The sequence below is a fragment of the Cygnus olor genome, chromosome 18 (genome assembly GCF_009769625.2).
Source record: "Cygnus olor isolate bCygOlo1 chromosome 18, bCygOlo1.pri.v2, whole genome shotgun sequence".
Classification (NCBI taxonomy): domain Eukaryota; kingdom Metazoa; phylum Chordata; class Aves; order Anseriformes; family Anatidae; genus Cygnus; species Cygnus olor.
Genome location: NC_049186.1, coordinates 1,052,071 through 1,078,004, shown reverse-complemented (window position 1 = coordinate 1,078,004; position 25,934 = coordinate 1,052,071). Strand labels below are relative to the sequence as shown.

The window sequence follows — 25,934 nt, the reverse complement described above, 5'->3', positions numbered from 1 at the left end:
AAGAGCTGCTTTGCCAAAGAGCAGAAGGGCTGCACTTACCAGTGCTGTGTAAATGAGCCCGGTGGGAGACGAGGATTTATGGGAGACGAGGATCTGTGGGAGATGATGACTTGTGGGAGAGCAGGGGAAGGGCTGGGGAGATCTCACTGCAGTGTACGTCTGCCCGCCAGCAGCTTTTGCACACACCGAAAAGTTTAGCAAAGTTTGTTAGTATGAACAGCAGGTTCGCAGGCGGGTGAGTTTATGGTGAGCCAGATATAAATAAATAGAAGAAAAAGGATTTTCCCTGCACAGGGGAGCAGAGTCCTGCCTGCCCTGCAAAGGCTGCCCGTGCACTGGGTGCTGGCCAGAAGAGGGGCTCTTGGCTCCCCGGGAGCAGGCACCCATGGGGGGTTCTTCACGGGAGTGACCTGCTGGTACCGAAAAAAATGAGTGGTGTTTTTTAAAAGGGTAAAATTTTTGGTGGGCAAACTGCAGGCACGGCCACCCCCAGCAGTGGTGGCACACGCGGGTGCGCGTCTTTCTGCTCTGCACCTTGTAGGAGAGAGCCGCAGGGAGAGGGTGCGTGGGGCAGACGCAGAAGAGGCACCGGGTGCGTGGGCAGGGAGCCCGAGAGGGCTTTGGGGCTTGGGGTTAACAGGGAAACAAGAGGCAGCCCGAGCAGAGAACCTGCCTCTTGGGCTGCTCCTGCCTTCAGAAGCCACCATTTAGTGCCGGTACAGAGGATGGCGCTGGGAAGAGGCTCTCTGCATCCAGCTTCCAGCTGACAGTGGTGGTCTGTGAGCCTCCTCGGGCTGAGATCGAAGCGCAAGCTGAGGTAGGAGATGGATGCTGCACTGGTGCTGCTGCCCTGGCTCAGCTGCGGAGGATGGCCTGGGTTAGCCTGAGCCCAGAAAAGGGGCTTTATGGGTGGGAAAGTGATGTTATCAGGACTTTGAAATGTAGATGAAGTCAGAAGTCATTCAGCAGCAACTTGTTCTTCACTCCAGGATCAACCCTGGAGAAATCAAGTCCATTTAGACCCGCTGATGCAGTGAACGTGATACAGAGCAGCTCCATTGCTGAGGTGAGGCTCTGTCCCGGGGGTACAGGGGAGCAGAGTCTGCAGGCAGCCCCTTCCCCTTCCCAGCCAGGGTTGCTCCCCAGAACTGCCTTTGGCACCCCTTGACCACAGCCTGGTGAGGGTCTGTAGGGTGTGGGGCTGCAGAGGCTGTATGGGCACACGCCTTGTTCCACTGGATGTACCCCAAAACAAATAGAGAGGGACCAGCCCTGGGGTGTTCAGTGCACCGGACCCTGTTGGGGAGCCCTTGGGATGCTGTCCGGCCCCTACCGCTGTTTGCAGCTGGTGTGCCACACCAGCTCGGTTATCAGTGTTCGGACAACGCTCTTTGAAATACGATTTAATATTTGGGTGGTTCCATGTGGAGCCAGGAGGTAGAGGTGGAGGTGGCAGTGGTGATGATGGTGGCAGTACAGGTAGAGGTGGTGGTGGTGGTAGAGGTGTTGGTGGTGGTGGCTATGACAGTGGTGGTGAATGTAGCGGTGGAGGTAGAGGTGGTGATGATGGTGGCGGTAGAGGTGGTGGTGGTGAAGGTAGAGATGGTGGTGGCAGTGGTGATGATGGTGGCAGTAGAGGTAGAGAGGTGGAGGTGGTAGTGGCTATGACGGTGGTGGTGAAGGTGGCGGTGGAGGTAGAGGTGGTGATGATGGTGGCGGTAGCGATGACGGTGGTGGTAGAGGTGGTGGTGGTGGTGGCAGTGGTGACGATGGTGGCAGCGGTGATGATGGTGGCAGTGGAAACGACGGTGGTGATAGAGGTAGAGGTGGCAGTGGCAGTGGCAGTGGCAGTGATGGTGGCGGTGGAGGTAGAGGTGGCAGAGGCGGTGATGGTGGCGGTGGCAGTGCCGGTGGCAGTAGAGGTAGCAATGGCAGCGGTGGTGGAGGTGGCGGCGCAGGTGGTGGTGGCAGCGGCGACGACGGCGGCAGCGGCGATGAGGGCGGCGGAGGAGGTGGCGGCGGCAGCGGCGCTGACGGTGCTGGCGGCGGTGGCAGTGGCGGTGCCGGTAGCGCTGGCGGTGCCGGTGGCAGCGGAGGCAGCGCGGTGCCCGCCCGCGCCCCGCGGGGAGGCCGCCGCCACCCGGCCCTGCGGGGCGGCTCCGCCCCTTCCTTAACTCTTGCGGGGGCCGGGCCCGGGCCGGCGCCGGGGGCACGGCGGGGGGCTGCGGGCCGGGCCCGGGGCGGGGGGCGCGGGGGGGCTCCGGGCCGGGCTCCGAGCCGCGGCCGCCCCCGCGGGGCGAGGAGCGGCCCCCGCGGCCCCCCTCCGGCCCCGGGCCCTCCCCGGCCGCCGGCCTCCCCCCCCCCCGGGCCGGGCAAGGTGAGCGCCCCCCCGGCAGCCGCGGCCGCCCCGGCCTCCCAGCCTCTGCACCGCGGGCTGCAAGAAGTTAATTTATTTTTGGAGAAGCAGCCCTCCGAGTTTGTCTAATTCCATCCGCACCAGCTCCTTTCACTCTATTTTAAACCCGTTCTTACTGTGCCGCACGTTTATAAAAACAACCCCTGCTCCCTGATAAAAGCAGCCCCAACCCGCGGAGAAAGCAAGGAGTCACAAAAGCAGCATCTCCTCCGGGACACTCTAGCTCAGCCGAAAAGTCCGCAGGTAATTTGCGTTTCCTACTTAACGTCTTTCTGTTCTGCTGGCTGCTTTCTCACATGCGTGTGTAGCTCTGGCGACACGCGGCACCGCCGTCCTGCGGGGCGAGGGAGCGCCGTCAGGCGTTGCCGCTGCTTCTCTTGGGCTACTGCTGGGGCCTCGGTGGCCACTTGCGCCTGGCAAGTCTTGGACTATGCGCAGCCCTGCGTGGGTCGTGGAGCAGGTTAGGACTGGGCACAAGGTGCACGTCAGAGGTCAGGAGCTAGCCGTCCGTAGGGACAGGCAGGGCAAGGCAAGGAGGAGAGGACGGAGCTGTGCAAGGGCAGGGCGATGGTGAGGGGCCGTCTGAGCTCTGCCCCAGGAGCCTTGCTCCGCTGCAGCCGTTCGGAGGCTGCCGAAGGTTTTGCCAGCCCCGCTGCCCTGCCCGCAGAGCGCGACCCTCCCGGCTTTTGTTCCTCGTGCTCCTGCTTTGGCAGGGGCACCGGGAGCTGGGGAGGGTCACCCCGGCTGCACCGGCCGCTCAGCCACTTAATGCGATTTCTCCGTGACTCACCGATGCAACCCACAAAAACTGTTTAGAAAAGCTCCCGGCATCACTCACGCTCCAAAATCCAGGGCATTTATGGACCGCTTTGTTTCATTTAAACGAACGTATTGCAAAATGCTACCCGACGTAAACGACTGATCTCATTTGTAGAGCTCTAAAGCGCTCACGGGAGGTTGGGTTGGCCTCATGCAGGGCTTTCTGCTTTTTCAGGGTTAATGCTTTTGCAAACGCTGCCTTGGCAGCTGCGAAATGGTTACACATCCTGCGGCTGGGCTGCACGGAGCGGGACGGGGTGGCAGCGCTGCCAGCCCCAGAGCAGCTGCCCAGGCCCTCTCCTTCCTGCGGCACCGCCAGTGGTCCCCTCTGCCCGTGGTCCCCTCTGGCATCAGGGTGGCCCTCGGGGCACCTGTGGGATTTTGGGAAGAGGGCTGAGGGTTGGGGTTTTAGCGCTGGGTGGTGCAGCTGCTGCTTTGCTAAAATCCGTCTGGGTCCTGGTCGACTTCTCCCTGTTGCCTATTGGTAAAGCACACATCAGTTCAGCTCTGAGTAAACAACAACTAAATATGCAGAATGGCAGAAAATGATAGGATTTTTATTTCTTTTTTTTTTTTAGAATGGTGTAACCTGATCTCTCCTGCAAATGACACTTGTCATATGGCCTGAGGGATGGCAAAAGTCAGTGACCCCTCATCCCCTCTCTGGTGCTGCTCTGCCCCTGTGTTTTGGTGGTCCAGCGTGCAGGGGAGGGGAGATGTGTTGTTGTGAGGAGTATCAAGCTAAAAATAGTTCCCTCTTTCTGCTCCATCTGAATGGGCAGCCACATATGACTGTACATGGATTTGTCTGATAGTCCCGTTTCAGTGTAAGAGACAAAATATCTTAGTTATGGCTTTGTTCTTCAGCTAACAATGGGTAGCTAAAAATATCCAACTTTGTTCCACTCAATAAAGTTCTCTCAAGGGGAGACACTAACGTTACATTTTTGCCAGATCCGTTCAAAACGCAGCCAAAGAAAATGCGCATTTTTGCCAACAACTTTTCATAAAACTTGTAACGAGCAGAAAACTCCATACCGCGCCACGAGCGAGGCTGTGCTGTCTGCTGCGTGCAGCATCCCGGGGCTGCCGGCTGCCCCGCTCCCTGGGGGCGTTTGAGGAGGGCAAAGCCTGGCTGAGACACAGCCGCCACCGCCTCCTCTTCCTCCTCTGCTTCCTCCTCCTCCTCCTCCACGCGTGCTCGTGCTGCACCGCAGTCTGTGGGCGCGCTGGGACTCAGCGGCACGGGGCGATGCGCTGCTGCCTGCTGGTGCCTGGCAGGGGAGAGTGCCCCAGCCGTGCCAGTGGCAGCTGCTTGGTGGTCGCTGTGGTCTTGCTCCAATTCCCTTATTTCCCGTTTTATGGCAGCCGGGACTGGAGGCCAGCCCAGCCGGCCCCGTCCTGCTGTGCAGGCGCTGTGCGTGCGTTAAAAGCCTGGCACGGCTGCTGCAATGCGCTCGCAGCCTGACAGCCAAGAGGAAACCAGCAGGGACCTCACTGGGTTGGCACGGCCCCACGGAGATGGGAAGGAGATGGGAAAGAGATGGGAAGGAGATGGGCCCTCCCATGCTCACCCCCGTCTCCAAATTAAATGACCGCCTCCCCATGGCTGTCACCCCGGTTCCCTGATCCGCCTGCAGCGCTGCGCGGGCAGCAACTGCACGCAGAAATTGTGGGGAAAAGAGGAAGCCAGACCCATCCTTTACATCTGTGGGTCCAGCTTGTTCCTTGGGTAACAGAGCGAACCCTCTCCCACATTCCCTTGCCTTTCAGCTGTGGGCAGAGCAGATCTGGGTGACCCCAGCTGAGGACGCCCCTCTTTCCACATTGAAGCTGGTTTGGACGAGGAAGCAGCTGCACCGTTTGCTACAGGTACTTTGATTTCTGACTTGCAAGTGCTCGGGCTCAGCTGGAGCTCATTTTGGTTTGGATTGGCAAGGTGCCCACCAGGTGTTTGCTGGGTGGGACCGAATCTTATTTTTGCTTTGCCCAGCAACAGGAAAAGAATTTGGGTTTATTCTGTCATCTACTGTACTGCAAGTTTGCATTCTGCAAATCATTCTTGAGCTCTTCTCTGAACCAGCATTTTCCCTTTTCCAGCATTCCCCCTGTTCTGTAGGCACAGCGACCACTAAAGATCACCTTAATTCTGGACCTCTCTGTGCTGCATTTGCTCTCCAAGCCACGGTGCCACATCCAGAGCTCCCACTCAACTGTTTTTTGCTGTGCCCCTTCCTACGACCGTGTCACATGGATGCTTTTCTTTGGGCACCCTCTGTTTTGTAAATGCCATGTTAGACTCTGCTGGCATTTAGGCTCCCGTGGCTGGGACATTTCGGAGCAGGGAAGGTTGATGGGTTATGACAGTAGCAGTCCCCTGTGCCAAGAAGGTAGAGGAGCCCTCAATGCCCAGGTGGGGTAAAGGCAGGAATGGCTTTGGGAAAGGATCACCACAGAGATCACCTTGGTGAGGGTGGGCTGATGTCGGCCAAAGCAGAGCTGGTGGGGCTGGTTGGATGCCAGTGAGCAGCTGAGGTTATTTCTCGAGGAGGGATGCAGCCAGGGAAATGGGCCATGGGATGCTGCGTGGCCCTTCCATGTGCCGTGGCCAAAGCAAAGCCTCCCTCTTCCTGGCAGTTACCCTGTTCCTTCACCACCGTGGGCATGGAGGACCTGTCCTCCTGCCCCAAAGGCTCCAAAGGTGGGCTGCCTACCCTGGGTGGACAAGCGCGTCCTTTGGGAAGAAGCCGCTGCCTGAAGTGATTCATGCAGTGTTTGCGGCTGCAGTATTCCCGGAATGTACCTGCTTTATTTCTTGGCCTTCTCGCTTGTTGTTGGAGAGGAGCTGAGTTAACGTTCTGGGTATGGATGGTGAAGGGATCCAGCCCCTGCACTTGGTGGATACAGCAGCTGCGGGTCAGGCCATGGTGGAAGTGCTCAGAGGGTTGTGAGCCGGTCGGGAGGCCCTGCGAGATGACCGGGCGTGGGCACTGCCTGCCAGGCCACGTCCGAGGGCCCTGTGTCAGCACGGGCGGCCCGGCGGCCTCAGCGGAGCGCTCAGGCTGGCAGGGAGGACTTCGTGCCTGGCCTGGAGACATCGCACGTGGGGCCAGCTCAAGGCTCCCTGCTCCTGTAGGCCGGTCAGCACAGCTGTGCTGGAGGAGGGTTCAGGGGCACAGCAGAGAGCCTTGCCTCAGTGGGAGTTGGAGGTAGGAGGCACCAGTGCCGCACTCTTCTGCCTGCCTGTCCCCTGCTCCTCCACGCTGCCGGCTGGTGTCCTCCATCCCCAGCTGCGCATCCCACAAGAGCAGTCAGCCCCTGTGCTTGTCTGGCTCCTAGAGGGTGGATACTGCACAGGCAGCGTGCATTTGGAAATGTCAGTGGTCACTTTGAAAGTCCCCCAAAGTCCATTTCTTCTGCCAGCTTCCTTCCCATGGTCTCCTCAAGGATTCGTGTCCATCCTTGGGACTGGGAGCCCTCAGGTGCTTTGGACACAGAGAGTGTCTCCAGTCCTGTGTCCCTGGGTGGAGTGAGGAGCAGGGAGATGAGCACCTCGGGTCATGGTGTCCAGCTCCTTCATGGGCATGTTGCTGTTCTGGAGACTTGCAATAGCACTGCTGTGGTGGGTTACAGGAGGGACATTTCTGGAAGGGGGCAGGAGGCAAATTCATAATTTCTTTGTCTGAGGTGGTCTGGGGTGATTTCCTTGCTGAGTCTGCAGAGCCTGAGCTGTAGAAGCACCTCCATTTTGAGACTGACCAAATAGCACAAGCCTCAAAGGTGATGTAGGCACTGATATTCAGGAGTGTGATCCTAAATGCTCCTCCCAGGTCATGGTAGCTCCAGTTGCCTGCTGCCAGCCTAGCAGTCTGGAGGCAGAGCCGTTGCTGCCTCTGGTGGCCCGTCTCTCATGCACTTGGCTGCGGGTGGCCGTGGGCCTCAACCTGTCCCAGCCACTTCCCAGAGGGGTGGCTTCATCTGCCACTGGCCTTTATGCAGGGACATTGAGCAGCCAGGAGCTGAGGTTTAGTGGGGGAGGCAGGGAGAGGGAACTTCCATACTTGTCCTTCCTTCTAAGCCAGCACAGAACTGGTTTTCAGCCCCAGAGACAACAGTGCAAGCAACTCAGGGGAGGCGAGCAGAGAGGCCGTGGCCAAGCCCAAGCACTGACACGTGAATGGGGGAACAGCCTGGCAGTTCCTGTAACCTGCCTGTTACCAGCTGCCAGGAGATGGGGGCTTCTGGCTCACAGGGGAAGCTGTGGACACAGGAGAGGTACATCAGAGGACAGTGCTTTGGGACCTTCTTGATGCCTGCATGGCCCTAGAGATCTCATGACCTGGGGTTTATGCATGTGACCTAACCATGAACTGCTGTGGTTATCTCCTGTCCCACCAGCTGATGCTGCTCATTAGGTGCTAATGATTTAGGTAGAGCTACAAGGTAATTTCTGAGAGCCTGTGCAGGGGTCATGCTGTCTGGGGGTTCCCGGCTCTGCTGTATGTGTAGTGCACATGGCTTCCTGGTCAGCACACTCCTCAGCTTGAGTTCACAGGGCACCTGAGAATCCTGCTGTCAGGACTGTCCCCTGCACACGCTGCTGCTTGGCATGTGGTCCTGATGCCAAAACACCTGGTGCAGCGACCTTCGTGATCTTCTGGCCACCGCACCTGGGACCTGCCTGTGTCCATCGTGCCGTGTGTCCTAGGCACACCACAGCCACCAGCTCAGTGCTGCTGGCATTGCCCTGGAGAAGGCACCAGGGTAGGGGACGTAGGTCTGCCTTAACTGCATTTTCTGACTCATGTTGATTTATGACCCAACCTCAAGCCAAAAATACACCCAGCTTACACGGGCACTGCTGGAGCAGACGCAGAGGGCTTATCAGCTGTCCCCAGGGACTTCCTGAGTCCTGACCTCATCGTGAGGGTGCGAGAGCCGCGAGCACCCCGCAGGCCGTGCCCTCCCGCTGGGCGTCCCTCGGGGTGCAGGGCAGCTCCTGGCTGGCAGAGGGGCCGTGCACCAGGAGCGCTCTCTGTGGCGTGGGTGAAGTTCCCCCCACAGACAGAGCTCTGCCTAGCAAAGCGTGGGCAACCCCCTGGACGGCTCGTTTTTGCTCAGATGCTTGTCCATCTACCAGCACACTGTGCAGCTTTGTTCATGGTGTCTGCCAGTGGGGCATCCCTGGTGGGTCTGCAGATGTACAGTGAAGGACAGGTAGATGCCTGTGCAGAGTGGAGAAGGAGTTAAATGAAGAAGAATAAAATCCAGGCCAAAACGGGCAAGTTTTCCCATCCATCCCTCATGTTGACCAGCCTGGTACTTCCCAATACCTGCCAGCTCCTGCTCTCCTCTGGATCTGCCTAACATGGCCTCTACCAAGCAGCAGGAGACCTGGGGGCTGCCCAGAGCTCCACTTTTGGAGCCACAGGGCAGGTGTGGGACCTGTGCCAGCTCTGCACTGACCCCTTTTGGACTCCCTCTGGTATGTCCAGCACTGAGCATGCACCCAGGGAGGTTTCTCATCATCTGAAGTGCCCAGGGGCTCTGCTCTGGAGGGAAAGGGGACCTTGTATTGGCACTCTGCATCTCTGTGAGCATCGCCCACCCGACAGGCAGGCTCTGACCTCTAACGAAGAAGCCTGTCCACGTCTTCTGGCATGTTAGCAGCATGAATGGTTTTCAGTCTGCTTGGTATTCCCCATTCCCTGTAAATATCTGGGCACTTCATGCACCTGCAAGATCACCATCCACATGCCTAAGTCAAGCTGCTGCCACACTGTGTTGTGCCCCTTGTCCTATCAGAGCTTATGCAAAGCCGTGGCTGCTCTCGGTTGGCATCAGCGGGGACTCAGGGGTACCCTGTGTGCACAGGGCTGCTTGGAGGGGAGCTGGCATGGGCCTGCCGGGGAGATGGGGATGCAGGACCTGCAGAAACCTGCTCTGGGTCACTTCTCCCCCATTCCCAGCAATGTGCCCACAGCCTCAGCCACATTGCCCAGTGGGCTGTCCCGCAGCAGAGCTGTCCCTGTGCCCTCAGAGCTGCTACCACAGCACAGCCGCTCACACCTTGGTTCTGCATGTCCCTGGACCTGTCCCCAGTGAGTGCCCAGGGCTTGCTCCTCTCCTTATGCTCACCACTCCCATTAACTGCAGAGCCAGTTTTACCCTTCCTCTTATATTCCATGTCTCCCAAGGCCAATCCATCCCATGTGGTGTTGTAGCCAGTGGTAGGGAGGAAAGCACTGTGGACTGTTGAGGATGACAGTCTGGTACAGCCCTATTAGAGGGGCATCTCTGCTCTTAGGATGAGGTTCTGAGCAATGGGTTGACACCATACCCACAGCACGTTACAGTGTGTTACTCCCAATCTGATCAAGTTTTGCAGCTTTTCTGTATTTCTAGAAGCACAACTGCTGCTGAGGAAGGGCAAAGGATTGGGAAACTGGACTGAGCATCTCACTGTAGGAGCCGGTTTCAAGGCATTCCTATAGGGGCTTGCTGAAATGCAGAGGGACCCGGGGATGAAAGAGCTGAAGAGAGCACATGGACCCAATTGGGTGCAGATCCAGACCCCGCGTGTCTGTGCGTGTTGTTCCCTATCTGCACTGCAGGCTAAGGCAATAAATCAAAGTGGATCACTAGGAAAAGGGCTGTCAGAGCAGGTCATTTCTCAGGGCTTTGACATCGGCCAGCCAGCTGCTGGACGGGGCATATGGAGTTTGTTTAACCACCAGTGGCAGCACGTATTGCCTTGGGTCCAACAGCTCACTTTGCAGTGCAAGTAACAATAACATGCGTGTGCAGTTGACAGAGCATTGCAATGCCATGTGGGATTTGCTCTCAGCTCAGGAAATGTTCTTGGGAAAGTCTTTTCCCTCCCAGTGCTAGCAGAGGAGGCTCGACTCCTTTCTGAAGCGGGATGATGAATAATAACTCCCCCGAGATGTGGCAAATGCTGTGGAACAGCCTCGCAGAGCTGTGAGCCCCAGCTCAAAGGGCCCTGCTGCGTTCTGTCCCTGGAAAACTTGCAGCATCTCATTTCTGCTCTGCGAACAGCACGTAGGCATCTCCACCAGCGGCTGTCATCACCGCCCGAGGAGCCGTCCCGGCACGCTGCATGGAGTCCCTGGGTTCGTCGCTGACAAACGGCTCCCTCCCCGGAGGCTGCCTCATTGCCTGGTGTTTGTGTGGCTGGTGCAGAAGGGCAGGAGCGGTTGCAAATGGCTCATCGAATGCTGAGCTGCTAAGTGGGTTCAAATAACAGAAATGGCCCTTTAAGTGGTGGTTGAGCTCAACAAATCCTTCGTGCAGTTGCTTGCTCGTCCCCACACCTCTCCCTGTTTCACCAGAACCTTTCCATAAGGTGGCTCCAGGCCTGTGTCCCACCACGCTCCCTCGTCCAGGCCTGCGGAGCAGCCCAGGGTCCTGGGGCGGTGAGTGTCCTCATCCTGCTCTGCTGCTTTCCTGCAGCAAAATGGTTTCCTACTCTCTTTGGCAGTGCAGTCAAACCAGACGTGCAGGAGGTGCACGCCTGCTTTGTCAGTGCCTCAGCATGGCAGGGATGGTCTCACATCCGTGTGGCACCCGGTGCCGCCACGGTCCTGCCAGGCTCCGAGAGGTTGGACAGCGCTGCTGAGCAGGGCCCTCCACGTTGTCCCAGAGCTCTGTCCTGCCGTGCTTCATCTTCAGGGATGTGTGACCATGAAAGTCAGACACATGGCCTTTCAGAAGGGTTTCTAAACACACTCCTTAGTTCAAGCTGAACAAGGATCCTAAAATTACATATCTCTACCAGCAGGGCTGGCCTTGGTTTCCTCCTGGGGAAACTCTGCTACTCCAGACCCAGCTCCAGGTCTGCAGAGCTTCAGGGAACTGCAGAGGCAGAGAGCGAAGATGCAGCAGTGGCCCACGGCCGCTGGCTGAAGGTGTCTCTGGTGACTGCCGTGTCCCACCGGAGACACCTGCCGTGAGTCTTGACTGGGATGAGACCTCGGTGGGCTCTGGCTCCAATGGACTGAGCATGGGGAGCTAACGGGGTTGAAGGGCGGAGAGCTCCTGGGCACAGCACCATCTCAGCACCTGGGAGGAGGGGCAGGGATGCCACCTGGGACCACAGCAGATGGCTTCCTGGGAGGGGAGGTGTGTTCAGCCCAGCGCCTGGCACACGGGGTGCCCCGCCGCGGCCAGCAGAGCACTGCTCTTCCTGAGCACAAGGGACTGCCGGTGCATTCGGGACACAAAGGGTGCCCCGAGCTCTGGTGCTCGCAGCGGTTAGCCCACAGCACACGGCCAGGCCTACAGGAGATAAGGGATGTCTAAGCCCAGAGTGGGAGGCAGCAGCTCTTTGGAGAAGTGTAGGATGTGCCAAGAGCCCTGGTTTTGCACTCTAGCTGCAGAACAGACTTGACAATAAGCCCGTGCAGGCTCTTCCGTTGGGGATTTTCAGCCGTACAGAGTGCTTGGTGGTATCTGCTCCTCTGCTCTGCCTTCTCCAGGCCATCTGACTGCAGCACGCACGCTCTGGCTGCCCAGCATCCCAGCCATTTGTCACTGAGAAATTTAACTTTCTGAAGTCTGCAAGCTTGCTAAGAATAAACTTAATAAATTAGTGAGCGTATTTAAAGTGCACCACTGCTCGCTGATCTGGCATTTTAATCTACTCGTGAAGCTATCCAGAGTGTTTGCTCAGCGTGTGGCCAAGTTCTGAAATATTTGCATGCTGCTATTGTCAGTACATCTTCTGACCCTTTTGCAAAGGATGGCAGGAGGAGTGAATTTATAAGAATCTTCCACTGGCGAAGGTAGCGGAGCTGTTCCTAACACACTCGGTAGTTATCTCCCTTAGATCATCTTCGCCTGTTATTCCGATCGGGTGGAAGAGATACAATTAAACAGCGCAGCTGTGTTTTATGTTCTCCAGGGCTACATATCCTCTTCAGTGACACACATTCTTTGCAGGTCAGTTGTAAAACATGTTTGATGTTGGCACACAGGCAGCCGGAGCAAGCCGAAGCCGCTCTTTCTGCTGGGAATGGCGGCAGGGAAGCTACAGGTTAGCCCGGCCTTGCCTGTGAAGGCGAGAAGCGCCCTGCCCGCTCCTCCTGCCTCTTCCCGAGGCTGCAGGCGGGTGGGCAGCGGGGAGCAGGGGCTTGTGCAAACAGGACGAGGGCAAAGCAGCTGTGTGCAGGGCTGGTTCTCCTCCCCTGTTCCTCTGCCTTGTTGCAGCAGCGTGGATAACAAGCTTCCACAGGCTTTTCTGCAAGCTGCCCGTTTCTGCCAGCACCCGAGGGTTCACAAAGCCCTGAGGAAATGGAGCAAGGAGCCCTTGGTCATGCTTCTTTCCGTGACCATCTTCACACTCTGGTCTGTGCGGGGTGTGGGCTTTGAAGTCCTCGCACACCCTGGAGCCACCTTCACTGTGAGCAGCACTCAAAGATTCCCAGCCGCAGGGCAGTGACGCAGCCCCGCTGGCTCCAAGCACTGAAGAGACCGCAGGGCTTCTCAGGACCACGAGGCTCGGTGACCAAGCTGAGCAGGGAACCCAGGAGTCCCTGGCCAGTCTCTTTGCTTGGAAGTTGTCATTTCTAGGTAGTGAATCATCTGCCCTGTTTTAGACATCTACTTAGTGCAAGATGAATTGCTTCCTAAAGACCACGGCTATAGAGGCTATACCTGCACACACAGGTGTGCAGTGACGGAGCAGGCTGACCCCAGCACAGAGATGTAGGATTAGGGGTGTTAGAGATCAAGTAGGAGCACACTGGGCCAAGTTTGTAAGGAAGCCCAGTTATCAGTTAAACCTGGGTTAAAAAAACAAACAGTTTGAAAAGGAATATTGACAAGAACAAAAACTTATTTTTTGTAAAACAAAAAAAGCAAAAAGTTCATTTGGAGAAGGATGGAAAAGGGGAGTAATGAAGAGAAACTAATTACAGCTGTAAAGGGTAAAGTACAGTAAAGGCCACAGACCCTGGTGTGAGATCAGGAGTCTGGGTGGGAGTGGAAGTCACCAGGTGCTAAGGACTGCCCAACGCTCAGTAAAAGGTGCCCCTTCCCCGCTCCCCATCCCTTCCTGAATTCACAGCATGTCACCTTTCAGATTTTTTTCCCTTCTAAAATTGATCATAATGGGCCCTTCATGTTGGAGACCTGTTCAGCAGCCCTGAGTCCAACAAGTGGAATAGTCCCAGCAGGGAACCATGTGTCTGCCCCAAGTTCAAAACGTCCGTGGCTCACAGGCTCCTGGTACGAGGAGGTCCTAAGGTCTTGGAAAGAGAAACCGTTGCTTCTGCAGTGCTGCCTGGTTTAATTAAGCTGCCATGATAATTCACTTCTTTTGGCTCTATGAGATCACTGCGGGTCTAAGAAATGGCTTTTTTTTTTTTTTTTTGTCAAACGTATTACCAAGAAAAATACTATGTTGAAGCTTTTGCTGTCAGTGAGACATGACAGAGAGGGACTCCGTTCCTGCCTGTAGGTACATGCAGCCAGCAAGAGTAGTGATGAAACCCTTATCATAGCTGTTTGGACTATGAGGACTGCAGATATCTTTGTGATTATCTAGTCTGGCTACCAGGTATAACCTGAGCCCAGATTTACTCCTGCTTGAGTCAGAGCAAGCAACCAAGCGCGATGTAACCTTTGCTAATGATGGAGATTCCCACACTGCCCAGGAGAATTGTTCCAGTGGTTCATTACCTTTGCTCCTATGTCAGTAAGCAGTGTGCCACATTTCAGTTCAACTACCTTCAGCTTCCAGACATCAGATCATAGTAAAACTCCATCTGCTAGATTGGAGAATCTTCTGTGGGGAAATATATGTTCTCTAGATAACCCACAGCTGTTTTTTGGCAAGCAAAGTAGATTGAGCTCTTGAGGTCTCTCACTGCAAGGTCAGTTCTCTTTTATCATCTTCACAGCAGCTCTCCCAGTCTCTCAGCATCCTGGTGAGCGGTGAGCACCAGAACCAGGTGCTGGATGGATGCAGGCACCCAAATGCAGAGTAGTATAATTTCCTCACTGCCCCCCAAGGCTGCCGTCCAAGGAATGCAGCGGCCTTTGGGCCACCTTCCCATGCAAGGAGGGTGCAATCAGCTCAAGCTCTACAAAACTCCCCAGGGTTTCATAATCACTACTTCCCAGGACAGAGCATCCTGCCTTGTATGTATGGCCGATAATCTGCGTTCATGTTCCTAGATGTATGACTATATTTGGCTATATCAACTATCTGCTTGTGCCCAGTTTAACCAGCAACCCAGACCATTCTGTAGCAGTGATCTGGCTTCTTCTCTATTTGCCAGTCTCACAATCTCTGTGTCATCAGCAAACTTTACCACAGATGATTTAATATTTTTTTCAGATCATTGATAAAAATGTTGAATAGCACAGGGCCAAGAACCGACCCCTGGGGAACTCCACTAAATCCACCCCTGCTGGGTGAGGAGTTCCCATTTACAATTGCCTCTGAGACACGTCACCCAGCCAGCTTTTAATCTATTTAATATGTGCCATGTTGATTGTGTATTGTTCTAGTTTTTTAATCAAAATGTCATACAGTACCAAGTCAATTGCCTTGCAGAAGTCTAAGTATATTACACCACCAATATTATTTTTATCAATCAAACTTGTAATTTCATGAAAAAGATGGATCTTTGTTTGACAAGTTCTGTTTTCCATAAGTCTATGTGAATTAGCATTAATTATATTTCTTTGGTTTAAATCGCTGTCCGCTGCATGCTGTAGCTGCCTTTGGAAGTGACTGCCCAGAGCTGTGGCCAGGCTGACAGGCCTACCAGTATCTGGTTCAGCCAACGACTTCTATAAACATTGGCAAACATTAGCTTTCCTCTATTGCTGTTGAGTGTTCTAGCGCATCCATCCAGAGATAGACTAATACAACCAACAACTTCAGAAGAGATGCATTTATTCCTTTTATATCGAGAGAAATTGCTTCTCATCAGCTTCGGGTTTGCAGACTATACATTGTCCTCAACTCTTGGCTTTTCTTATCAGTTTTCTACAGTTTCACACTTCTCATTCATTATTATCAGTTTCCACTTTCTTAAGTTATATATGGTTTTCTTATTTTTCACAGTTGTCTTCACTTCCCTCATAAGCCAGAGTAATTTTTTTTTAACCAATGTTGCCTTCTTTCTCAATTGTGGGATTGTGGTTTTGGGGCAACGCGTAAAATGTTTTTCAACAATTCCCAGTTAGCATTCACATTTTTCTGATTAAATTCTTCTCCCAATTGATTCGGTTCATAATTGTTTTCAGCTCTGTGAAACTGAATCTTTTCAGCATTAAGTAGATATATTTTCAGAACAGAGCTTCACTTTAAATATTCACTTTATTGTCATTTTGCTTTTCAGTTAAATAAAATAAAACATCAACTCTTAGAGATATTTGGCATGTATTTTAGGGTCACAGAACTGGGAAATGGGAATTGTTCCTGAGAAAAGATGTTTTCATGAAAAGTTTTTTTTTTTTTTTTTGTCAAAGTATATATTAATTTGAATAAATTGGGCTTGTCCAAAATCCAAAGCCATGAAGATGACATCGTCCCTCTTTTGGCAACTGAAGGTTGAGACATTTAGTCCAAACCTTTTTTTCAATTCTCCAAATTCCTGAACATTTTGGATTTGGCAACTAAAATGAGAAACTCTTTAACCACTTTGGGATTGTTCAGATTTAACTGGAAACCCAACTTCCTTTTATCTCTCTCTCTCTCTCTCTATCTATCTAATTATTTATTTGTGGGAAATGTGTATTTCCTTTTGAAATTACTAATTTGGTGTCCAGAATACTACATTGCATTGATAAAACATTTGAGCAAGCATTTGAGACTTATTCTGCAGAGGATGCCTATGGCTAGAAGGTCTCTGGTGAGGTGCCCACCTCATGCAGGACTCCTCTGTCCCCAGAATGGGTCCCACTATTCACGCTCAGCCTAGACTGTTGGTGCCACGGGTGGCTGGTTCTCTTCTCCCCAGAACAGTCAGGGAAATGCTTCTGGGCCATTCGTGTTGACGCAGCAGCCAAACCAGCCTCTGCACGGTGGGAGTTCATGTGTCCCCAAGGGAAGTGGATGAAGGCCAGCTGGGCAGGAGATGTCACACCTCCCGCTGCACCTTCCCTGGGGTCACTGCCAGCTTTGCATATCAAGTGGAGCATGTAGAGATGAGGGGAAGCCCCAAGTGAATGTTGCACCCAGAGCTGGTAGAGGTGTGACCAGGCTGCTTTATGAGGCCAGCTCAAAATGGCCGTGGATGGCCATGGATCCGGCTGGCCAGACCGGTGCAGGCACTTCATTGCCTGAAGCCCACGTGGGGAGCAGAAGAGTGTCTGGGATCACAGTGAGTCACTGTTTTGTCTTGTGGGACTGTCTTCTAATCCGTATCTATCCTCAACCTCTTGCTTCTGCTGAAGTGCATACATGGCTCAGATGATGGCTTGTTGGCTCCCATTGTCTCCTACCACTGGTGCTGTGAGTAAAATCCATCAATTGCAACTATCCATAAATTGCAACTGGTCACTCAGGCTGTGGGGTTGGGTCTTTGCTGGCCCATAGGTGACACCTAGGAACATTCAGGATGACGAGTTGAAGAGATTTTAGCACAGTCCCTGTCTCTGCACCCTCCCAGTCAAGACAGTTTGCTTGTATGGAGCCTTGACAAACACGGTGCTTTCCCTCATCCCTCTTCTGGCTTAGACCCCAGGGTATGCTGACCTCTGCTCCCCCCAGACATGGCACGCTGCCTCTGGAGGTACGATTACAGGAGTTGACATGTCTTATTCTCATGAGTCACTTTTTCATTCACGCCCTGAGTTTCTGCAGAGCCATTTACTGGCTTTCAAAGGCAGAAGGAATCATCTGCTCTGACTTCTGCACAGCAGGCCAGGGACTTTCATCTGCCGATTCCTGCACCCTTCTGCAAATTCTGGTCAAGAAAAAGTATTTATTTTACAACGAAATACCCAGTCATGAATTAAAGCCTTTGTGCTGAAAGTAAATCTGCTGCATCCCTAGGCAAGTTGGTCCAATGGGCCAATAGTGCTCAGTGTTAAAAGTACATTGCATATTTCTGCGTAGATCCTGTTTTTGCCTGCCAGATTAAAGAGCACTCTGCCAGAGAGGTCTGCCTCCCACACTGGTGTTGCAGGATAACTGGAGCCACTCATGCTTGCCTGCAGAAAAGAAAGCCCGTTATTCCCAGGAGAGCTCCTGGTTTTCTCCAGACCTTTTGAGCTCCTTTAGCACTCCCAGAGCCAGAGGCAGCCCAGGCACGCTTCCCTCCCCATCGCCATCCATCTCTTCCTCTGCTTCTTTCCTTGGGGAGACCTACAGTACTTGTTCTTGCTATTAAAGGCAGTATTTCTTCCATGAGATGTTTCCTCATGGCTTTCCATCCCCATGTTCCCCAACAGACCTGGAAGTGTTTATTGTCCTGTCCATGACAGACATCACTGCCTCGGTCACTCCACCAAGTGTTGTAGCACTCTGCTGTTGGCCCCTGGGCTCTTCAGCTCTGGGATGTTGAGGCCTGGTGATGGACCTGTCACATTGACCAGTTCCTCCAGGCCATCAGGACCCTCCAGCCAGCTGTGCTGAGGTACCCTGGTCACCTTGTGGGACAGCAGCTCCCTTGGGGCAGCATGAAAGCAAAGGCAGAGCTGGAGGGACGTGGCCACTCCCCAGTCCCCCATGCCCCAAACCCAGGAGCCTCTTGGCTGACCCCATAAAGGGGCAGTGCCAGTGGGAGAGCCCCCAGTGTGACACCCAGGTCTGCTCACGCTCTCCCCCCTCTCCCTGCAGCCCTGGGTCACGTAACGTGCTCGGAGCAGGCCAGACAGACTCTCTGGCAGACTCTCTGGCATCGCTTTTTCAAGCCTGATTAATGGGGCCAGCTCTCCTCCAGATTGAACTCAAGAAAATACCATTATCTCCTGCGCAATGACTCAGATATTGTATTGCAACATCTTGTTGGTTATGTCAGATCGCAGGCAACGATATTAAAAATGAGCATTTTACCCTGGACAGGGTATTAACTATGAAATTAAATCTGTATTTATTGCCTTTAGCCACGAGCCTCTGGCTTCTTCCAGAATAAATGTTTTTAGTTCCGTGCGGGAAGATTCTGGCATTTACAGGCCAGACGTTTCGGAGCAGAGCGTACACCCATGCGCACAGCCACGCGATGCCCTGGGCCGCGCGTTCCCGTGCTGCCTGGCATCATGGCAGATGCAGGGAGCTCACACTTTGCCCAGGTGAGGTACCCCTGTGCCCTGCAGAAGCCCATGTCAGGCAAGCACAGAAATTATAATATAAATGTAATTTATAATTATAATATAAAAATGTAGGCTTACAAGATATAATAGCAATACAATATATTTTATAGTTATAAATGCCAGCTGCAGGCATTTGCCTGTTTTTAGCCATAGCCTGGGTGAGCATCGTGTGGGTGGAGGGAGCTGCCAGTGGGATGGGCTCCATCCCCACTAGCAGGGCACCAGCCCTGGTGCTGCCGTGGGATGGGGCCGAGCAGGGGCTGGCTGCAGCAGGAAAGCCACCATGTTTCATGTGTGATAGTGTCCTGGTGCGCCTGCCTGCGCAGCCTGCCTGCCCCCAGGCACTGGGGCTTGGTCTTCAGCCACCACTTCCACGGCTCCTCAGGCCAGGAGCTGAACAAGAGGGTTTCACTGAAACGGATGTTTTGCACAGGATAAGGTCTGTTCTGGGGAAAAAAAAAAAGTATTATTTCATGGAATATAAGTATCAGAATCAAAACCAGGTGACTTTGTTCAAATACAAGTGGTTTATCAGTGGCATTTTTCAGTTAAATAACAGAACAGAGGTACCTTTCAAAGACTGATGAGAAGTGATGTTCACTTTGTTCAGTTTGAAGCTCCCTATGTGCAATTTCTGCCTCTTATTATTTATTATTTATTTATGTTTGACAAATACTTGGACTGGCTCTTAGATCATCTGGAGCTTTTGTTCTGGATGTGTTTCTGGTGGTGCCGGGCTCTCTTACTGGCTTTCCCTGGGTTGTGCCTCCTGGAAGGTGAAAACCATGTACGGCCCTGAGGGACAGTGCCAAATGCACCTGCAATTCGTGATGAAATCCAGCCAAATCAGGTTTCCAGTGACATTTCCAGTGCCGTGGCATGGCTTGAAGCACAGCAAACAAGGCCAGGGCCTCGTTCAGAGGATCTTAACTCTGTGGCACTATTGGAAGGGGAAAGAAATGAAATGCTCCAGACCTTCTTTGAAAGCCTGTGCTATGTAGCTTGCACTCCCCAGTCATGGCAGCACAGCTTGGGATGGCCCCTGCCCGTCCCTGTGCAGTGCCCTCGGTGTGAGGTGGTAGGATGCCAGGCTCAGCTTCATCCTGCTGGCAAGGGTGTCCCCAGGCTCTCAGCTGGGCCCTGGGCTCACCATGAAGACCTTGGCCACCTCTTTTTCCCTCAGCCCTCCTGCTTTCCTGCCCAGAATCAAGCTGAAACCACATCTCTTGGCTTGTGTTCCCCACTGTGCTTTGGGATGTCCGTTATCCCACAGGGCATGAACATCTCACCCAGAACATCTTCCCCCCCGGGCAGGACCAGAGCACTGGCAGATCGTCACTTGCCCCCCTTGGGACAGGGTGGGATGCAGCTGATAGATTTAAGGGCTTTTCCAACAGGCATCGAGTTTGGCAAGCACACACTTGTTGTTAAATGCAAGAATACTTCATTGTTGTCAAGTGTAAAAATCACTTTCTGTTGTCTTGCGAGAGCAAACTGCTCTGGCCTCACACAGAGCCTGCTGGCAAGGAGCAAGCCCGAGAGCCGCTCCGCATTTAACGGGGCTGCCTGAGGCCTTGGGAGACAGAGAGCAAGCACGGTGCTCGTGTGGGCCAGCCCTGCCGATGGGGCCAGCCCGCGCTGCTCACTGCGCCGAGCTGGACAGCCTGCTGCCAGGCCACCCTCGCTTCCGAGGATGCAGGACACTGCCATGGCCACCCCTGCTTCCCAGGGCCACCTCAGAACCCTCGGCCCCTGCTCTGCCGAGGGCTGCCGGTGGATGGGCTGATTGTCTGGCTCATGGTGCTACCTGCGGCATGGCCCACGGTCACAATGGAGCCTGACACCATGTTGGGCCATGAGCCTGGTCTGGGTGTTAAGGCCTGGGCTGAGTGTGCAGATGGTGGGCTCTATCCTGGTGCTCACCGTGTGGCCCTTGTCTGAGTGTGTGCACAGGGCATGCCGCCCTGAGGAGACAACTTAGAGGGGAAAGCAACACAGAAAGAGACCCCCATAGGCCTACTGGGGTCCCTCACCTCTGATCTGCCACTGCAGGCGTGGGCTGATGTGAGGGTCTTCTGGGACCCATCTTCTGCTGATGTGGCCTCCTGGATGTCCCAGTCTTGTGGCTAGTAAACCCCCATGGAGACAGTTAGTGGATTGGCCTGTGGTTGCCTTTTGCCTGCTCAGAAGACACCCATGGGTGCACACAGCCATGGCCCCAGGAGATGTGCTCAACATGGGGCTGCTCTCTCTCCTCTGTCATGAACAGGAGGTGCCCTGGTTCTTTTCCTCCTTAGCTTGAGAAGATCAGAGACCCCTTGGGCAAAGCCACTAGCTTTTGTCCATTGAGATATCCTTGGGGCCCAGGGGATGTCATCCACCCTTTGCCAGGGGTGAGATGTCTGCTGCTGCCAGGGCTTAAGGATGCAGCTGTGCATGGCCACCAACTGCTTGGTCCTTCCCAGTTTCATCCTCCTTGTAGGGAGGGAGGACTGTGGGCGAGAGGCTGGAGCAGGTCCCTCAGAAGTCTCTTTCCACTGATACTATGATACTGTCCATAGTAAAACAAAATGTGAATCTTAAAGAATAAGGGACGGAAAGGTGCTGTTAGTCCTTTGAATGCTTCTTCTGCAAGGTATCTGTGGATGGTAATCCACCTTGGGAATTTTTAGGAGTGTTTAAGGTAGCATCTGGCTCATCCAGGTATGTGAACTGTGTACATCCCTAGCATTAGCTGAGTCTCTTAAGAGTTTAACCAGGAATTTCCTTTGCTCAAATGGCTGGCTGAGGACTTACTACTTCTGTCTTGTAAGGTAGTTCTCTCCAAATTACTGAGATGCAGTACTGATTGTGGCACAGTGTGGCTTTCATCTGTGATGTTATTACTAATTGAAAAAAATAAAATAAAAATCTCATTGCGACAGTAAACAGGAAATGTGACGGGTACATTCCTCCAGAGGGGACATCTCCATGAGCTATGACCAACTTTCCTGAGGTAGGAGTAGCAAGCTTGCACTTGCAAAAAATGAGAATGTGCAAGTTTCCTGATCCCTTTGGCTTAGGGTTAGGACAGAGCAGCCCTAGCATAGCTGACCAGGTCAGCCATGTGGTATTTTAGTTTGCTGTGGCATATCCAGAACAGATGCATCTCCTGAAGAGGTGGCATGTTCTTATAAATGTATGCAGTGCACAATCATCTGCCACATCTCCTGCTGCTCTGTCCTTTCCGTTAGACAGGTATTCTTCAACAGGTGGTATTTTTAGACTTCTAGGGTTAATGGTGTTTTTGCTGTGACTCTTCATAACAACATGAACTAAGAGCACTGAAGTGGCACGAAGAGGCAACTGCATGCTCTGTTGTTTGTTGTGCAGGTAGAGAATGCTACAATTCCTCAAAATAAGACTTTTTTGTGAGTGCAGTGAGTTTTCCCTGTGATTTGATGCTCAGCATTTCCAGAAAAACAGGATTCCGTACACATTTCTGGGTAAAGAAGCAAGACTGTATAAAAAAAATGTCTGAACCAAAGTTTCCTTCTAACAGTGTAAACCTGTAGGACCCTGGAGCTTGATTAAGCATGGGCACAACTTGTGGGAGCCCTCTTTGAGCTGATATTGTTGGTGAACCAAAATAAGATAGAAGATGGAAATATTTGCAAAAAAGATCCAGAGAGGCCTCAGGAATGTAGAGGAGCAATGGCAGCCTCACCACAAGTGTTAAAGATGCTTTTTAGGTTTTCATAGAAGCCTTGCAGAAAAGACACTGGGGCAAAAAGCCCATTTGCGCAAGTGCCAGTCAGGAAGCGTCCAAGGAGGTGGAGATGGGCAGGATCTGGCATTTGCAGTAGATGGTCTCCTGCTGGTACAGGACGTGTAGGACTGTTCTCACATGGGGTCAAAGACCATTGCCTTGAGTGAAATCTCCCCAGGAGGTGCCCCTGGCTCAGTTTAGTGTCCTGGTGCAATGAATGGCTGGGAAAACCAGCAGAGAGAAGTGGTTTTAGCAGTCAGCTTGAGTGGACCAGTTGCTGCCAAACTTATTCCCATAAAAAAGAGACTCAGTGATCCAGATCTGATACCAGCTCTTGATGTGTGGCTTAGAGCCAGGCATTTTTCTGAGCTGGCCCAAACAGAGCTCAGAGCTGGGGGAAAAGGGAGAAAGTAAGAAACCCCACCTGAACTGGCAGAGGGTCTGTAGAGACTCAAGTGACGAATGTGGCTGAGTATCGATGAGTGCTTCCAGGATAAACTTGCACTGAGCAAGCAAATAGTCACTCTATTGGGGTTGGAGTTCAGCACAGGAGGCCAGAGGCACTCAGGGAGCCTTGGAGTTTGCCACAGATCCCAAATCTTTTCTGGCAGAGACACACCTGAATGGGAGGTAGCTGTGAGCAGGGGAGATGGACACTGGTGGAGATATGGCTCCATGTCTGTTATTAATGGCGGAAACCCGTACACTGGTCCTGGCCAGAGAGTGCGTGAGCAATTAGAAAAAGCGATACGTCCTGTCTGTAAAACAAGAGGACTGGCAAGAAGGCAAAAGTTAGAGAAGCAGTTGAGTTAAATACTGGCACCTTCAAAACTCACCACTTAAAGACCCTTTCTGGTTGGGATAGCTGGTCCGAAGGCACGACTGAGCCATTTGAGAAAGGGCCAGCCCTAGCAAGTCTAGAAAAGGACATCTGCTTGCAGTATCAGAGGTGTCTGTGGTCTAAGCACTGCCAATGCCAGGGCTGCTCTTAGTGACGTGAAGAAAATGTAAGCCCCAATATAGCATCCACACCCCACTAACAAATTCCACAGGTCATAGCACGGGCACTCCCAAAGAGCTGCTTGAGGACTCTGGTCTTCCCCTGCTTCCACAGCCCAGAGAGCAGCTCACTGGGCTTGCTGGGTGGCTACAGACGCGATGGTGTGGGGCAACTACTGCTCAGGCACACTGGGGCTTCCCATTCATGGTGCATCCTTGATTCCTGAGCAAGGTGATGAGCTTCTGCTGCAGTTTTCAGTGGTTCCCTGAGGATGTTGAGGTTCCATCTGCTCCCCAACCCCATGTTGCTCATCCTGGGCAGCTTTCCATCAGCATGCTGCATCTGCTCTGTGTTCTTGCCACAGTTTTTTTCTGCTGCCTCCCCTCTCCCGGCCCAGCTCTGCAGGCGGAGGTGGGAGGAGAAGGAAAGTGAGGTGACTGACTCAAGGAGCAGGATGGAAGGCAGAACCAGCAACATTTTGCTTTTGCCCAAGGGATATGGCTGTGGGAAAGCTGCCTGTTACAATGGGTCAGCCTGAAACAGGGAAGGGGTCAGGGACTTGCTGGCTGTGGCTCAGCTGCTGTACATTTGCCACCTTTGGGTAGTGCAGACCATTGAGAAAGTTCAAATTCTTATAGACCCTGGAGTTCCCTTTGGTGCCCAGAATTTGAGTTGGGTATAATCTGCACTCTGCCTTGTAGTTCTTCTTCCTTGTTTCTTGGAAGTGGAGTTGTTACTTCTCTCTCTAGGATGAACTGACTTGGCCCCAGGACCTCTCTGATCCTGGCATCGTGGCCGTTGTCCATCAGCCCGGCAGCCCTGAACTCCAAGGAGAGTTGTGAGGTGCTGCAGGATGCAGTAGCAGTTCTGAGTCCACCAAATCATCCATTAATCAAGGCCTTGCTTGTGGTATGGCTGCAGTAATGAGGCTTTGAATTGCCATCTTGAAGGCATTTGTCAAAGTGAGTCACACCTGTATTATGGTCTCTTATCTCCTCTTCACTTATTTGGTATCCCATGTCCTCCTAGCTGTGATTTAGTGTCTCCCATAGCTGCATAGTGCATTGTGCACGAGCTACGTTCAAGAATAGCTTTCAAGCTGTCAAGATAATCTTGCATTCAGCTGAAATGGATCTGCATCAGCTTGAGCCAGGAACCATGAGGGACCTCCTGTGATTTCAGAGGGGTTTTAGCTTTCTCTGCTCCTCCCTCGTGCTGGCCCAGAAAGGACATGTTGGCTAGAGAAGATGGATTTTCACGGGCTACTCTAGGAGGTGATGCGGAAGCTGCCTGAGCCTCTCTGAGATGCTTTTCATCCTACCTTTCTCAAAGCTCATGGCCAGCACTACTTGGCTTGTGCTGCACCTCCTTCCTTGGCCATGGTGGTGGATCTGTTTTCTGAGCGCTCTTTGCCTCTGCTCTCAGCTGCAGCACTCATCTGCCTGGAGGGGACAGAGCCAAGTTTGTTCCAGCTGCAGCACAGGCTTCCTGCTCTGCCTCTCCCACCTCTGTCTCATACCTAACGCCCCACTGAACCAGCATTGAGCCATCTTTATATTTTTGTTTGAAACACACAAACAGTCATGCTGCCGCTGGTGATGCCTGATCTTTCTGCACCACCTGGCTCTGTGCTTCCCTGAGCCCTGGTGCTATGTGGAAACACACTTTTCTTCATTGATTTTCACTGTGCAAAGGAGACTACTTTGACCATGGGGTATGCAGTGGTCTGGATGATCTCTGCTTCACCTGAGAACAACTTTTCTGTGTCATTTTGAGGGTAACCTGTGTCCACCAGCAGCTGTGCATCACAAACCAGGGGTCCCTGCTACACCCCAAAGAAGTCTCAGCCCTCTCTGTTTGCTCCCCGGCTTGCTCCAGACTCCTTCCTCCAAGGACTCAGCTGAGGCAGGTGGTCCAGAGACAGCGCTGAATATGGGCCACAGCAGCCGGAGCTTGGCCACAATGCCTGGCAGCTCTATCCAGAGCAAAACTGGGACGTGGTCCCCAGCTCTGTGTGCAAAGCATCCTAAACCCAGGGCAGCATCCATGGGACTTTTCCTTTGCTGGGGATGGCTCTGCACACAGACACTTTTCCAGGCTTTTCCCCAGCACTTGCAGCACAAATCCTGTGTGTTCCTGGGGGATGCGCTGTGTGTGACCGTGGTGAGAACCTGGGGGTCGCCCACCCACCTGCGCTCATGGTGCCCCTCTCTCCGCTCCCCAGGCTGAGCCGCTGCTGGCTCTGCTGCCAGCGGGGTGGCCGCCAGGGCTGATTATTTCTCCTGTGCTGCACTGATGGGAGCAGCTGGCAGCCGCCTCCTTTGCGATAAGGAGGAACTAAAAATAAAGGCCAAGCCATTGTGGTGTGGTCCCCAGGAGGCTGGGCTGGCTGGGAGCGCAGGGCTCGGTTCTGCCACCCAGCCTGGTGCTGAGCTCCGCAGGTGTCCACGGAGCCAATTCCTTCACAGCAGCCCTATCTGAAAGCTGAGAGGTTGATCTGCAGCTTGCCATGGGGTTTTGCTGTCCTGTGCTTGCTTGTTCCAAGCCAGTCTCTTGCAAGCAGCTGCACAACGCTGGGGAAAGGCTGGAGGTGGGATGCAGAGGAAGGATGCTGTGCTGCCCAGCTCTTCTCCCTCACTCGGGTGCTGTTATCCTAAGGC

At 53.4% G+C, this 25,934-nt stretch overlaps 1 protein-coding gene across 12 annotated transcripts in view; it reads left to right on the top strand.

The window, feature by feature from the left end:
* Positions 1 to 2,333: 2,333 nt before the first annotated feature.
* The window catches only part of MYOCD (myocardin), a 255,320-nt gene continuing 231,719 nt past the window's right edge, over positions 2,334 to 25,934 (top strand). For 3 of the 12 annotated variants that reach the window (XM_040530218.1, XM_040530199.1, XM_040530189.1), the window contains exons 1-2: positions 2,334 to 2,659; positions 5,009 to 5,107. The gene's annotated coding sequence lies outside the window, so the exon portion shown is untranslated. The remainder of the gene's footprint in view (positions 2,660 to 5,008; positions 5,108 to 25,934) is intronic. The other 9 variants (XM_040530206.1, XM_040530207.1, XM_040530193.1 and 6 more) reach the window with 6 other exon arrangements.